The sequence below is a fragment of the Muntiacus reevesi genome, chromosome 20 (genome assembly GCF_963930625.1).
Source record: "Muntiacus reevesi chromosome 20, mMunRee1.1, whole genome shotgun sequence".
In the NCBI taxonomy this organism is placed as follows: domain Eukaryota; kingdom Metazoa; phylum Chordata; class Mammalia; order Artiodactyla; family Cervidae; genus Muntiacus; species Muntiacus reevesi.
Window position 1 is genome coordinate 30,015,491 of NC_089268.1, and position 15,791 is coordinate 30,031,281.

Genomic DNA, 15,791 nt, shown 5'->3' on the forward strand with positions numbered 1-15,791 from the left:
AGAAAACTAAGACCATGGCATCTGGTCCCATCACTTCATGGCAAATAGATGGGGAAACAGTGGAAACAGTGGCTGACTTTATATTTCTGGGCTCCAAAATCACTGCAGATGGTGGTTGCAGCCATGAAATTAAGACGCTTACTCCTTGGAAGGAAAGTTATGACCAACCTAGACAGCATATTAAAAAGCAGGGACGTTACTTTGCCAACAAAGATCTGTCTAGTCAAGGCTATGGTTTTTCCAGTGGTCATGTATGGATGTGAGAGTTGGACTATAAAGAAAGCTGAGCACCGAAGAATTGATTCTTTTGAACTGTGGTGTTGGAGAAGACTTTTGAGAGTCCCTTGGACTGCAAGGAGTTGCCTCCAGTCCATCCCAAAGGAGATCAGCCCTGAATATTCATTGGAAGGACTGATGCTGAAGCTGAAACTCCAGTACTTTGGCCACCTGATGCAAAGAACTGACTCACTGGAAAAGACCCTGATAGTGGGAAAGATTGAAGGCGGAAGGAGAAGGGGACGGCAGAGGATGAGATGGCTGGATGGCATCATCAACTCGATGGTCATGGGTTTGGGTGGACTCTGGGAGTTGGTGATGGACAGGGAGGCCTGGCGTGCTGCGGTTCATGGGGTCGCGGAGAGTTGGACATGACTGAGCAACTGAACTGAACTGAACTGTGCTCGTTAAGTTCAGAAACACTTCTGCAGGAAGTGATTCTTGAGACAGTTATAAAGAAGGGAAGAGACTAGTGTGGGAGAGGGTGGACATATTTCAGGCTGAGAGAGAAGCATAATGTGATCAGGAGGGAAACATGAGATTGTGACATGGAGGAGGAACGGAAGGGAAGGAGATGGAGGAGGCCGAGAGAAAAACGCTCCACTAGTCAGACTGTGGGCAGAGTGTTGGGGTCAAATCAGAAACCAATCCCCACCCCCTTAACTCAACCCAGAGAAGACCTGCTAGAGCCTAAGTCAGGCAGAACAGAGACTGTTCCCCAACACCCCACCTTCTGAAAGTGCTCCCACCTATAGCACATCTATTCCCAAAAAGCCCCCATGAGAAGCACAAAATCTCGAGATCCCTAAGGTGACTGTCTTGCCATGACCACCATCATCCCCAGATATAGGAACCATTTAAGTGGGTGTGAGAATAACCGGGGCCTTGGTACCAAACTTCATTCACCAGTTCAGTTCAGTTCAGTTGGTCAGTTGTGTCTGACTTTTTCAACCCCAGGGACTGCAGTACACCAGGCCTCCCTGTCCATTGCCAACTCCCGAAGTTACTCAAACTCATGTCCATTGAGTCAGTGATGCCATCCAACCATCTCATCCTCTGTCGTCCCCTTCTCCTCATTCATACCAAATAGCTTTAAAAAGGTTGAGGGGATGTAGTGCAATTGCATTTCTAAATTATTTATGAATAAGCCTGCAATCATGTCAGAGTAAGTAACAACTCACTATGTAATAAACTATTTCACTCTTCTCTGTAAGTAGAAGTGAGTTTGGCTCAATGACTATTTACTGATATGTTAGATGAAGTACTGGGCTAAACATAGATGCAGATATAGATACATGTAAAACATGAGACCCCATCTAAAATTTGCCGTATTTTGGATGGAAAAGAAATAGACATTTTGAGATAAATTAGAGGGAACCAAGAAAGGATTAAATTTCAAACTTACTTGAATGTGATCTCTAGTTTGCCTTAAATTTTCATTTATTATAGTATCTTATACCTATATTATGTGAAAATCTGTCATTTAGTCAATCATGTTAGAATCAAAGAATCACTGAGCTAGAACTATTCCGCAGGTTTCCTGCCTACTCTGTCCACTCTTTGAGTTCTATTTATCTTTCTGATTAATTTTGAGAATTTTTCAAAGGATGTGATTAGTGAGTAAGAAGGGAAAGGATAAACGGTCTTTTGCTCCTGATATACCTGCTTTCCAAGGATGGTCATCCATCAGTGCAGTGCTACCTCAGAAAAAGTAAATGGGCTTTGCTGTACCACACAAAAACAAAAAAACGCAACATTGCAAATCAATTATACATCAACCATAGCAAATTTAGAATCATCCAAATGGACCCTGCTTCCCAGGGCAGAGGCCTACTTGTCCTGCTTCACTTCTGAGCCAAGCTCCTTGCTGAAATAATTGTTCAGCTGCTCCTGCAGGGTCTCATTGTGCACGATCGGCATGGTCAACTTTCTTGACATCCTTCCAGTACAGGCTTCTGAGGATGACAGTGGCTTCGTTAAAGAGTTTTTTCTGCTTGGCAGGAGGTAGCTTCATCACGATCTGAGAAATTGGCTTAAACTATCTCTCTTCCTTTTGCCTAACTGACTTCCGATGATCCCTCCCAGGAGTATTCCTGCTGAACTGCCCAGGATACCACCCAAGAAGGTGCAGGCCAGAATGACCAAGATGACACTCCAGGTGTATTTTTTGGCTGCTTTCATCCTCCTCTTGTCAGAGACGGAGCACAGCAGCTTTATGAAGTCCTCCACTGCGAAGGAGCTGCGGAGGCAGCACTTCGAGGCTTCCCCACCCTGCACACTGGCCCCTACCTCCTGCCTCTGGGGGTTTAGTCTTTTAATTTCATGGCTTCAATCACCATCTGCAGTGACTTTGGAGCCCCCAAAATAAAGTCAGCCACTGTTTCCACTGTTTCCCCATCTATTTGCCTTGAAGTGATGGGACCAGATGCCATGGTCTTAGTTTTCTGAATGTTGAGCTTTAAGCCAACTTTTTCACTCTCCTCTTTCACTTTCATCAAGAGGCTCTTTAGTTCTTCTTCACTTTCTGCCATAAGGGTGGTGTCATCTGCATATTTGAGGTTATTGATATTTCTCCCGGCAATCTTGATTCCAGCCTGTGCTTCTTCCAGCTCAGCATTTCTCATGATCCGATTAGGATTAGTAAATTTAAAATAGGGATCTACATTGAGATTAGGATACAATCTAGTTAGGAGGCCAAGAAGACAAGAACGTTAGTCCATGAAGGCCGAAATGAAGATTAGGATTAAAATAGAGTTAATGCTGCTGTGTTGTGCTGATGCCAGTGTAAATGTTGAATAAAAGCTGTTTTGTGTTGGGACTAGAATAAAACTAGGCTTTTCCTTGTTCTTATTTATCAGCATGTGCCCGAGAGAATTTGGTGTTGTCTTTGCCATGGAAAAGCGGGAGACAGCAACTGTGAGATTAGGATCCCAGAACCCTTTACACATTCTTTGGAAACATTCACTCATTCACTCATTCATTTATAGAACTAATTAGGGGCCAACTGTCTGCAACATTATGGTCTGTACTTCTGGAGTCTGAAATCTAGTGGAGAACTGAGGAACACACCCCATGAGCTATCCCAAAACTTCCTCCAGGTAGGCTGTTGTTTCTTGTTCCCAGGGAACAAGAAGATCCTTGGAGTTCCTGGAGGATGCTCTTAATTCAGGGAAGCAAACCTCCTTCAACTGGGGGATCAAATTATTTCTAGACAGTGATGATTTCCTCAATGTTCACTGAGAGCTTGAGACTTCTCACCTGTGCTGGGGAGACACTATTTGTATCCAACCGCAGGGTTGAGACCGTGAGGACTTGAACCAGTCCTCTTGGGTCCAAATATCTGACATGGTTCAACTGCTACTTAAACTCTGCTTTTGGGAGAGGATAATGATATCTATTTCATAGTGTTGTACTAGAGATTAAATGTGTGGTCTACTTTAATTTACCCCTGGGATATCATAATCACTATATAAAAACCTAATAATAACAATATGATAATTATCATCTTTCTGAGCAAGGGTACAGGATTGATAACCAGGGTGGACCACCGCGAGGTCTTAGGTCAGGAGTCTAGGATGCCAGATGCAATACCACACTCTGCCGTTAGATGGCACCAAACCCACATTGTCCAAACATTGACTCCTGCCTCCTTGTTCTTAATCACATTAATAATTGGCTCTGCCTAATGAAGATAACTCGCAGAAGGCAATGGCAACCCACTCTGGTACTCTTGCCTGGAGAATCCCATGGATGGAGGAGCCTGGTGGGCTGCAGTCCATGGGGTCGCTAAGAGTCGGACACAACTGAGGGACTTCACTTTCACTTTTCACTTTTATGCATTGGAGAAGGAAAGGGCAACCCACTCCTGTATTCTTGGCTGGAGAATCTCAGGGACGGGGGAGCCTGGTGGGCTGCCGTCTATGGGGTCGCACAGAGTCGGACAGGACTGAAGTGACTTAGCAGTAGCAGCAATGAAGATAAACGGGAGAACTATGTGCTCTGTTGGGGGAAGAAGGTTCTTTCCTGAACAATAAAAATAGAAGATTATAATTTATAATTTAAGAATAGTGAATATGACTTTTCAAATGCTATCCTTATAATGCTACCTGTCAGGGACCATGCAGTAGAAAGATTTCTATCTGACTTTGATATATCACATCAACCATGATGGGTTCTGTATCATTAGGAAATTTGAGTCAGCATCATACCAAGGGTTAAAAGGCTTCTGCATCCACTTTTACTTTGTTTGAAAAATATTTATTGGGATTTCCCTGGTGATCCAGTGGTTAAAGCCCCATGCTTCCTGTGCAGTGGTTTCAGGTTCAATCCCTAGTCAGAGAATTAAGATCCCACGTGCTTTGTGGTGTGGTCAAAAAAATTAAATGAGAAGTATTTATGAAATTACAGCCAGGAACCTCAGAGGCCATCTAGCTCAAAGACTTCCTTTTACACATGAGAATATTGAGGTAGAGGGAAATGAAGTGACTTCCTCATATCAAGTCATTGGTCAAAGGCAGTTTTGCTGGTGCAACCTGGGTCTCCTGACTAAAGGTCTTTCCTGGACCCAGATGACTCTGGATTTAAAGGCTGCTGCAGATGTGCTCTGCGAAGATTTGGATACATGTGCTAATCTGTATGGCTCATGATCGTCACACTAGATGATAAGCAGGAGTGGCATGGACAATGGACACAGCCTGGAAGAGAGATTCACCACAGGTTAAAATTCAGTAGTCGGCAGTATATTGGGTTGTATTAATAGAGGTAGAGCAGCTGAAACAAAGGAGGTGATAGTTGTGATCTCCCCAGTGTTGGTTATACCAGCTTGGGACATTGCAGCTGTTTTCAGGCAGAACACACTTTCAAAGAAGGGGGTTGGGAGGCTCAAAGAGAAATCTGTCTTCAGATATCTGAAGAGCTATCATGTGAGAGGAAGATTAAATTTCTACTTTGGCCCCGAGGAGTACAACCAGAAGCAGGGAAGTGGCAAAAGAGCATTAGTTTGGAAATCAAACAGGCTTGAGTACACAGGGCCACTCACTAGTTATGACCTTGGGATGATTTACCTTATTGATGCCAAGTTTGTTCATTTATAGGAGGGAGATTATACCTTCCTCATAGAATTTTCTGGTAAATACATCAACTAGGGTATACTAATATTTGGCTGCCCTCCTAAACAAGGGTTCAGATTTGTAAATGAGCTCCAGTGGACACCTAAGCATGTGTGTGCTGCCATCCGTTCTCCCTCCCCGCTCCGCATGGTCTGGGTTTTCCTTTGCTTGTAAGGGACACATCACCCTGTGTGTTGTCTGCCCAGCCTTCCTCGAGTTTCCTGCTTTAGGGCAACCACAGCCCAGAGAAGCACTTCCTCCTGCTGGACTTCTCCGACTGGCCCTCCCTGCAGCCTGTCCTCTTGGCCCTCCTCCTCTGCTGCCTCCTGATTGTAACTGGCAGCTCGGCGCTGGTCCTGCGGGCAGTGTGTGCCCGTGTACTACTTCCTCTGCCATCTGACCCTGGTGGGCTTCACCACGAGCATGGTGCCACCCCTGCTGGCCAACGTGCACCACCAGGCGCTGAGGCTGGAGCGTGGTGGCTGCCTGGCACGGCCGTGTGCATCGCTGGCGCTGGGCTCGGCTGAGTGTGTCCTCCTGGCGGTGATGGCTCTGGACTGTGCAGCCGCTGGTGTGGTCTGCCATCATCCTGGCCTACCTGGTGCCGTGGCCCATGCTGTATGGGGCATGAGGACCAGAGGCAGCCGCAGGAAGGTAGTGGGCACCTGTAGGTCTCACCTGACAGCCATCTGCTTGTTCCATTGATCTGCCATCTACCTCTACCTGCAGCCCAGGCACAGCTGCAACCAGTGTTGGGCAAATTCATTTCTCTTTTCTACACTGTAGTCACACCCGCCCTCAACCCACTCCTCACCACCCTCAGGAATAAGGAAGTGAAGGGGGCAGCGAAGAGTTACCTGGGGGCGGGGTGTGGGGAGAGGGCAAGATGCACAGTGAGTCAGGCGGGGAGGGAAGGAGGGGAGTGTTACCCTGGGGCCCAAGGATGGGAACGCCCACTGGAAAGTCAGTCAGTTTATCCTTCATGCTGTTCACTTCTCTATGAGAATCTGTAAGATTTGTCCTTAAGCAGCCAGTGGTTAATGGGGGAGATCCCTTCCTCCCATCAGGAAGGGTTCATGTACTTCTAGGGAAGTGTCTATATCTGTACACATGTAGGTTTAGTGTTCGTGGAAATGGTCCTCAGGCTCTCTCTAAGCCAAGAAAGAGAGGATACATGATTTGAGGAAGAATTTCCCCATCCTCAGGGGATGCTACAAGCAACAACCCCCCCCCTCCCCAGAGATTCCATGTGCTAAAATGATGTACCATTTGATCACGGCTGTTAGAAGAGACCATGGAAGACCCCGTGGCCTGCTATCAGAGTATCCCCAATAGACAAGAGGATCATGGATTTTTCCCTGCAGGAGACCCCACCCAGAAGCATAGGCCCTGGTCTCTCAGCTCAGGGAATCAGTCCAACCACGTGTCCCCCTGCCCACTTGAATAGCGCCCACCCCAGAATATCTGAGTCATAGTTTTGATGAGCAACACCTATGACTGTGCTTGTGCTGGGTGGTGTTACGTTCAGAAACTCTTCTGCAGGAAGTGGTTCTTGAGACAATTGTAAAGAAGGGAAGAGACTAGTAGGGGAGAGGACGGACATATATCGGGTCAAGAGAAAAGCATATATATGATCAGGAGGGAGACTTGAAGTGGTGACAGAGGAGGAAAGGAAGTGAATGAGATGGAGGAAGCAGAGAGGGAGAAGCTCCACTAGCCAGACTGGGCAGAGTGTTGGAGTCAACCAAGAAATCAGTCTCCACCCCCCTCACTCAACCCAGAGCAGACCTGCTAGAGCCTGAGGCAGGCAGGAAAGAGACTGCTCCTCAATACCCCACCTTTCTGAATGTGTTCCCACCTCCAGCATACCTGTTCCCAAAGAGCTCCCACCAGAGGCATAAAATCTCTAGATCCCCAAGGTGAATATCTTGCCATGATCACCATCATCTCCGGAAATAAGAACCATTTAAGTGGGTGTGAGAATAACAGGGGGCTTGGTACCAAGTTCCATTCATACCAAATAGCTTTTAAAAAGTCAAGAGGACATAGTGTAATTGAATTTCTGAATTATTTATGAATAAGCCTGCAGTCACGTCAGAGTAAGTAATTACCTCACTTTGTAGTAAACTATTTCACTCTTCTCTGTAAATAGAAAGTGTTTTTGGCTCAATGTTTATTCACTGATATGACAGATGAAGAACTGGGCTAAACATAGATGCAAATACAAATATAAGTAAAACATGAAACCCCCACCTAAAACTTACTATCTTGTCGGATGGAAAAGAAATAGACATTTTGAGATAAATCAGAGGGAACAAAGAAAGGATTAAATTGCAAGCTTCCTTGAATGTTATCTCTAATTTGCCTTAAATTTTCATTTACTAGTTTATAGTATATTATGTCTATATTATATGAATTCTGCCATTTAGTCAATTATGTTAGAATCAAAGAATCTGAGCTAGAAATATTCTGCAAGTTTCCTCCCTACTCTGTCCACTCTTTGAGTTCTATTTATCTTTCTGATTAATTTTGAGAATTTTTCAAAGGATGTGATTAGTGAGTAAGAATAAAAGCAGTAAACGGTGTTTTACTACTGGTATTATTGCACTCCCAGGATGGTCATCCATCAATGCAGTGCTATGTCAGAAAAAGTAAATGATCTTTGCTGTACCGCACAAAAAAACACGACATTGCAAATCAGTTATACATCAAGCATAACAAGTTTGAAATCATCCAAATGGACCCTGCTTCCCAGGGTAGAGGCCTACTTGTCCTGCTTCACTTCTGATCCCAACTCCTTGCTAAAATAGTTTTTCAGCATATCCACCAGCTGCTCCTGCAGGGTCTCACTGCCCATGACCAGCATGGTCAGGTGCTCGACCTTTGTCCAAGGCAGCTGCCTAAGGATGGCAATGGCTTTGATAAACAGCCTCTCCTGTTCGTCAGCCGGTAGCTCCATTATGGTCTGAGGAACTGGCTTAAACTTTCCCCCGTCATCCATGCACCTAACAGACCCCTGAGGGCTCCCCCAACGGCTATTCGTGGTGGACCGCCCACCAAACCACCCACAAAGACCACAGTCCCGGCGACTACAGCACCCAACCAGGAGTATTTGAAGGCCGCCTTCATCTTCCTCTTCTCAGAGATGGAGCACAACAACCTCATGATGTCCTCCACTGAGACGTCAATGCTAGGCACATAGGCCCCATTTTCTTGGGATCCTCTGGGGGTCCTCTGGGGTTTTACGGTCTTCGAACTCCTCTGAAGGACTTTGTTTTTCACAGGAAACTGGTCTTCAGACCTGATGTGGTCAGTGATGTTCTTCACTCTGTCCTCCGAGTGGGCAGCGAAGCCCTTTAATTTCCCTTGCTCAGACTGGACATTCACTGGGACAACGGAGGACAGAAGACAATTACCTACAGTGTCTTCTACCATTTGCACCCTTTATTCCCCCTACTTATTGCTCCCACGCTTCAATGCCTGCCTGATCCTCCTCACCCATTACAACAAGCTATATCCCTTCCTTCTTTGCAATTTTCCAGGTTATAAGGCAAGAAAAACTGTCCTATTCCTTTGTGATCATACCTTGTACCCATCCCCAGATATTTCAATGATTTCCCACCTCATTTGCCTACTTCCTATCCACACAAAGTTTGTCAGATGTTAAGATCCACTGCAACTTGGAATTGACATATATACACCATTGATCCTATGTATAAAATAGATGCCTAATGAGAACTTACTGTATAGCACTGGGAACTCCACTCAGTGCTTTGGTGGTGAACTAGATGGGAAGAAAATCCCAAAAAACACAGGCTACATGTGCACATATATCTGATTGACTTTGCTGCACAGCAGAAGGTAACATGACATTGTAAAGACACTGTGTGTGTTGCATGTGTGTGTGTGTGTGTGTGTGTGTGTGTGTGTGTCCATGGGCATGTACACATGTGCTTAGTTGTGTCTGACTCTTTGCAACCCTAAGGACTGTAGTCTGCCAGGCTCTTCTGTCCATGTGATTTTCCAGACAAGAGCATTGGACTGTGTCTTCATTTCCTTCTCCAGGGGATCTTCCTAACCCAGGGATGGATCCTGGATTTCTTGTGTCTTCTGCTATGGCAGGCAGTTTCTTTACCACTGAAACACCTGGGAAGCCACCTGGTGTTTTTTTTTTTTAATTTTTAAAAATTAAATAAAATATTAAAAAAATTTTTAAAAATATTTTTAAAAATTAAAATATTTTTAAAAATTAAATACAATGACAAAGTATCCAAAGATGTACACCACATTTCCAAAGAGAGTTTCTCAGATTTGAGAACCTAATGAAATGCTCTCAGGGCTTCCTTCTTGAATATGTTACAAGGAAATCCTGCTTAGAAGATGCATTCTCTGTCTTGTTAGTTTCTTTTTTAATGTCCCAATGGTTTATAGTAATAACTCATGTATTATAGTGACACTATGTTCAATATAGGTGGAATCAATATAGGGAGGAGAAACATCAACAACCTCAGATATGCAGATGATACCACTATAATGGCAGAAAGCAAAGAGGAACTAAAGAGTCTCTTGATGAGGGTGAAGGAAGAAAGTGAAAGCGCTGGCTTAAAACTCGTATTAAAAAAACTAAGACTATGGCATCCATCCCCATTACTTCATGGCAAATAGAAGGGAAAAAGGTGGAAATAGTGACAGATTTCCTCTTCCTGGGCTCTAAAATCACTGTGGATGGTGATGCAGCAATGAAATCAGAAGACCTCTGCTTCTTGGCAGGAAAGCAATGACAACCTAGTGTGTTGAAAAGCAGGGACATTACTCGCCAACAAAGGTCCATATAGTCAAGACTATGGTCTTCCCAGTGGTTACATTCAGTTGTGGGAACTGGACTGTAAAGAAGGCAGAGCACCAAAGAATTGATACCTTCAAACTCTGGTGCTGGAGAAGACTCCTGAGAAGAACTTGGACAGCAAAGAGATCAAACCAGTCAATCTTAAAGGAAAATCAGCTCTGAATACTTGTTGGAATACTATCCTGAAGTTGAAATTCAGCTGTTCACATCAGATGACTGAAATACTGGACTCGTTGGAAAAGTCCCTGATGCTGGGAAAGATTGAGGGCAGAAGGAGAAGAGGGCATTAGAGGATGAGATGGTTGGATATCATCACTGATGCAATGGACATGAACCTGGGCAAACTCCAGGAGATGGTGAGGGATAGAGAGACCTGGTGTGCTGCAGTCTATGAGGTTGCAGAGTCAGACACGACTTGGCAACTGAACAACAACAATAATGTTCAATATTTGGGCTTCCCAGGTGGCACTAATGGTAAAGAGTCTTTCTGCTGTAATACTAGAAACTATAAAACTCTTAGAGGAAAACCGGCAGAACACTCAATGACATAAAGCAAGATCCTCTATGACCCACCTCCTAGAGTAATGGAAATAAAAACAAAAGTAAACAAATGTGGCCTGATTAAACTTAAAAGCTTTTGCACAGCAAAGGAAACTATTAGCAAGGTGAAAAGACAACCCTCTGAATGGGAAAAAATAATAGCAAATGAAGCAACTGACAAAGGATTAATTTCCAAAATATACAAGCAGCTCATACAACTCAATACCAGGAAAATAAACAACTGAATCAAAAAGTGGGAAGACCTAAATAGACATTTCTCCAAAGAAGACATACAGATGGCTAACAAACATGAAAAGATGCTCAACATCACTCATTATTTGAAAAAGGCAAATCAAAACCACAAGGAGATATCACCTCACACCAGTCAGAATGGCCATCACCAAAAAGTCTACAAACAATAAATGCTGGAGAGGGTGGGGACAAAAGGGAATGCTCTTGCGCTGTTGGTGGAAATGTAAATTGATACAGCCACAGTGGAAGATGGTATGGAGATTCCTTTAAAAACTAGGAATAAAACCACCATATGACCCAGCAATCCCACTCCTAGGCATATACCCTGAGGAAAACAGGGTTGAAAAAGACACATGTATCCCATTGTTCACTGTAGCACTATTTACAATAGCTAGAACATGGAAGCAATCTAGATGCCTATCAACAGAGGAATGGATAAAGAAGTTGTGGTACATATACACAATGGAATATTACTCAGCCATAAAAAGGAATGCATTTGAATCAGTTCTGATGAGGTGGATGAACCTAGAACCTGTTATACAGAGTGAAGTGAGTCAGAAAGAGAAAGATAAATATCATATTCTAACACACATATATGGAATCTAGAAAAATGGTTCTGAAGAATTTATTTACAGGGCAGCAATGCCCTGTACAGACACAGAGAATAGACTTATGGACGTGGGGAGAGGGGAGGAGAGGGTGAGATGTATGAAAAGAGTAACATGGAAACTTACATTATCATATGTAAAAGATAGCCAATGGGAATTTTCTGTATGGCTCAGGAAACTTAAACAGGGGCTCTGTATCAACCTAGAGGGGCGGGGTGGGGAGGGAGATGGGAGGGAGTTTCAAAAGGGAGGGGATATATGTATGCCTATGGCTGATTCATATTGAGGTTTGACAGAAAACAACAAAAGTCTGTAAAGCTATTATCCTTTAATTAAAAAAAAAAAAAAAAGAGAGAGAGAGAGAATCCTTCTGCCAATGCAGGAGACTTAAGAGGCTTGGCTTTGATCAGGAAGATCTCCTGAAAGAGGGCATGTAAACACACTCCAGTGTTCTTTCCTGGCAAATCCCATGGACAGGGGGGCCTAGTCAGCTATAGTCCATGGGGTCGCAAGGAGTCAGATACTACTGAAGTGACTTAGCATGCTTATGTTCAATATCACTTGCTCATCTGTATTTCCTGTGTTTTTAAATTTACCTGTTGCAGAAAATGATCTCTTCCTTTAATCCAGTCAGGGTTCCACTTACAGAAAGTAGGCGGCCTGTCTAAGTCTTAGTTCAAAATTCTGAATGTGGGAATTCTAATACCTAACTTGTCACTGGACTGCCTCAGAGGACCTCTTCCAGGCTTCATTCAAAAATATCTTCCTAATCTAGATGCCACATTTCTTTCCTGAAGTCTCACTCTCCTGTGCTAAGCATTGCCCTGATGCAGAGTTCCTTTTGAGTGTTTATAGTCTTACGAGGTTAACAGCTCAGGTCATAAAGAATATAGGATAATAGAGTTATGTAAACCTCTCTCTGGGGACTAGAAGGAGGTTTAAGAGCCCTGGATCCCTAAACAAGATAAGGGAAATGGGAATCAAAACAGTGTTTCCATAGTTTGAAGTTTTGCCAGCCCTGCTGAGCACAAAGGCTACTCCCACTTCATACCACATACCCTACCAGTGGCCATGGCAGAGGTCTCAATACCAGAGAACTCAGGAGCCCAACAACCAGGTCCTCTTCATGGAAACTTACTTCACATTGCGTAGGTATCCATGCCTGTCTCCTCCACTTCCAGATGTCTTCCTGGCCACCCCATCTCCCCAGCAATGTCCCTCATGTACCCCTGAGAGCTCCGTCAAATCTCTGAGGTTCTCTCTCTTTGCCCTTCGCAGTATCAGATCCCAACTTACACCACGGGTGGCAGCCATCTCTGCGCTCAAGAGAGTAGAAACGGGAGAGAGAGCAAGGGAACTGGCCTCCCGTTTACAGAAGCAGCTAAGTTGGAAATGCCCTGCCTGTCTGCTGTGTGTGTCAGGATTTTCTGGATCCTTTTTTCTTACAATTGCTTTCACTTTCTCTACAGCAGATTCCATAAGCAGAAATGTCATCTAATCAAGCATGTCTCCGCGCAACTAATCCATTGCCCTCCTCGTTCCTAATGTGAGATGACCCTTTTCTGTTGGAAATTGTGTGCTTAACCACCCACCACTCCCAATCCTGACTTTTATGTAGTCCTGGACCCTCAGTGGCTGGAAGAATTTGAACACTCTGTGGTCCTCTCCAATGCTTTTAAGAGCCCTACCGACCCACAACCCCTCCTCCTCCTGCCAATGGTTAGGGGTCTTTCTGAGAGCAAGGGTGCCCTGGAGATGACAGTGAGAGTTGCTGTGGGTGATGTGACTAGGAGCAGCCTGTTCACACCAGCCTGACAGAATGTGTGAAGGAGGAGACATAAGACACGTAACCCTGCACTGAGAAGAGACATGATTCCAGTCCTGGGACACCACCTGCTGAATTAACTTGGGCAAATCTGTTCATGTCCCGAGATGTCGGTTTTCTGGTCTATAAATGACATGATTGGAGAGAACTCCTAAAGGTCTTCAGGCTCAAGAAACTTTTTAATAAACTGTCCCTTACAAAGAACTTTAGATTCCTGACTCTTGAGCTTTCTAGCACTCTTCCTCTCCTGTCTGAGAACCTGCAAACCAAATCCACTACCTGAGAACTACCCAGAACCACCAGTCAAACACTGACTCCCACCTTCCAGATGTCAAAACAATCACACATCCACTCTCACACCATAGTTCCTCTACTTCCTGGCCTTTCCTCCTGGAGACTCACTAGTGTCATCTCACATCTTCCTAAGGCGCTTCTTACTCGTGCGTCTTTGGATTTGAATCGGGACAAGGGAGTACATAAGCTGTGTGTTCTCCTGGAAGGTTTTCCTTACCCTGATCTCCTAACTTCCCAGATTAATCTCTGCCCTCCTCCAAAGACTCAGGACATTTCTACACACCCCTCTCCCCTTTTCTGAGAGTGATTACTAAAAGTTCCTCCTAAAGTTCAACGTAAAAAGTCTGCAGAAATGCCAGATATTCATCTTCGTTTACTGTGTTTCAGTGACCCTTTCGTGTACCTTCACTCCCTGACAGGTTTCAAATGATCCCATTTTACTTCCAGCTCTTTCTACCTGGAGAATATGATTTTACAGAAGTGTCCGTGTAATGAAAGTAATGGGAGCTGAGAACTCATTCCAGTACTTTAAAAACTTTAACATACATCATGTTCTCCTTTTTTAAATTCTCACTAGAGAGAGAATCAAGTTGGAAAACCTAATACTTATTTAAGCATATTTCGTGTGTGTGTGGGGAAGACATATATTCTGAAACACACAGAATAAGTATGAAGGTGGAAGAATGCCTGATGGAATTGAGTGAAAACCTTGACCTGACTTTTCTCCCTTCAGATAGTTTTCCAGGTTTCTATTGTCCCTGAGTTGAGAAGACAAGATTGTGATCTTGGGCTGAAGCACAGCAGCAAAGGGCTTCCCCCCACCCTCCCCGAGTCCACTGTCCAATAGGATCGGGGGATTCTGAAACCTCACCAGTGTCCAGGCAGAAAAGCTCAGATCAGGTTGAGGTTGATCTGGAAAGAGGAAGTCCTGCAGCAGGACAGGGATTGGGGATTGGCCCGGAGAGATTTAAAGTTTGTCTGTCTGAACTAGTGTGTTTCTACGTAATCACAGAATTAGGTGATTTGACTTTTTATAACTCTGCATCTCTAGAACCACGGGTCTATAAGCCTGAATGTCATCTCTTGCATTTATTCATCTCCAGTATGACTATAAAATCATCAAATCACTGGACCAAGGCGGTTCTGTTAGATGAAACTCAGGTCTCCTGACTAATGTTTTTTCCTCCACACAGGTGTCTCTGCATTTAAATGCTGTTATACTTGTGCCCATCTGTGTTGCTCGTGATCGTCACACTAGATGGTAAGCAGGAGTGGCATGGACTTTGGACATACCCTGGAAGAGAGACCCACCACAGATTAAAATTCAGTAGTCTGCACTATATTGAATGTATTATTCGGGTTATAGTAGAGCCCCTGAAACAAAGGTGTCAGTTCTGATCTACCCCATGTTGGTTATACTAACCTGGAGCATTTCATCTATTTTTAGGCACTTTTTTACATGCTTCCAAAGAAGGGGGTTGGGAGGCTCAAAATAGAAATCAGTCTTCAAATATCTGAAGGGCTATCACATGAGAGGAAGTTTAGATTTCTACTTTCACTTTGGCCCCTAGGAATACACCAGAAAGAGGGAAGCAGCAAAAGAGTACTGGTTTGGAAATCAAACAGCAAACTCAGCAAGGTGCTGAGTACATGTCCAAAGGACCACTCAGTGGCTATGACCTTTGGACGCTTTATCTTATAGAACCCAAGTGTGTTCATATCTAGGAGGGAAATTCTATCTTCCTCATAGAATTTTCTGGTAAATACATCAACTAGGGTATCCTTATACATGGCTGTCTTCCTAAACTAAGGGTTCAGATCTGTAAATGAGCTCCAATGGACACCTAAGCATGTGTGTGCTGCCATCCATTTCCCCTCCGCACTTGCCATCCCTTTGCTTGTAAGGGATACATCACCCTGTGTGTGTCGTCCTTCCAATCCTTCTGTGAGTTCCCCCTTCAGGACCAGGGGCAGTCGCAGGAAAGTGGTGGGCACTTGTGGGTCCCACATGAGAGCTGTCTGACTGTTCGGTGGATCCCTCC

At 44.3% G+C, this 15,791-nt stretch overlaps 1 pseudogene; it reads right to left on the reverse strand.

Moving 5' to 3' along the window:
* Positions 1–8,148: 8,148 nt before the first annotated feature.
* LOC136151199 (protein C19orf12 homolog pseudogene) lies at positions 8,149–8,600 on the reverse strand (annotated as a pseudogene).
* Between the last annotated feature and the right edge of the window lie 7,191 nt (positions 8,601–15,791).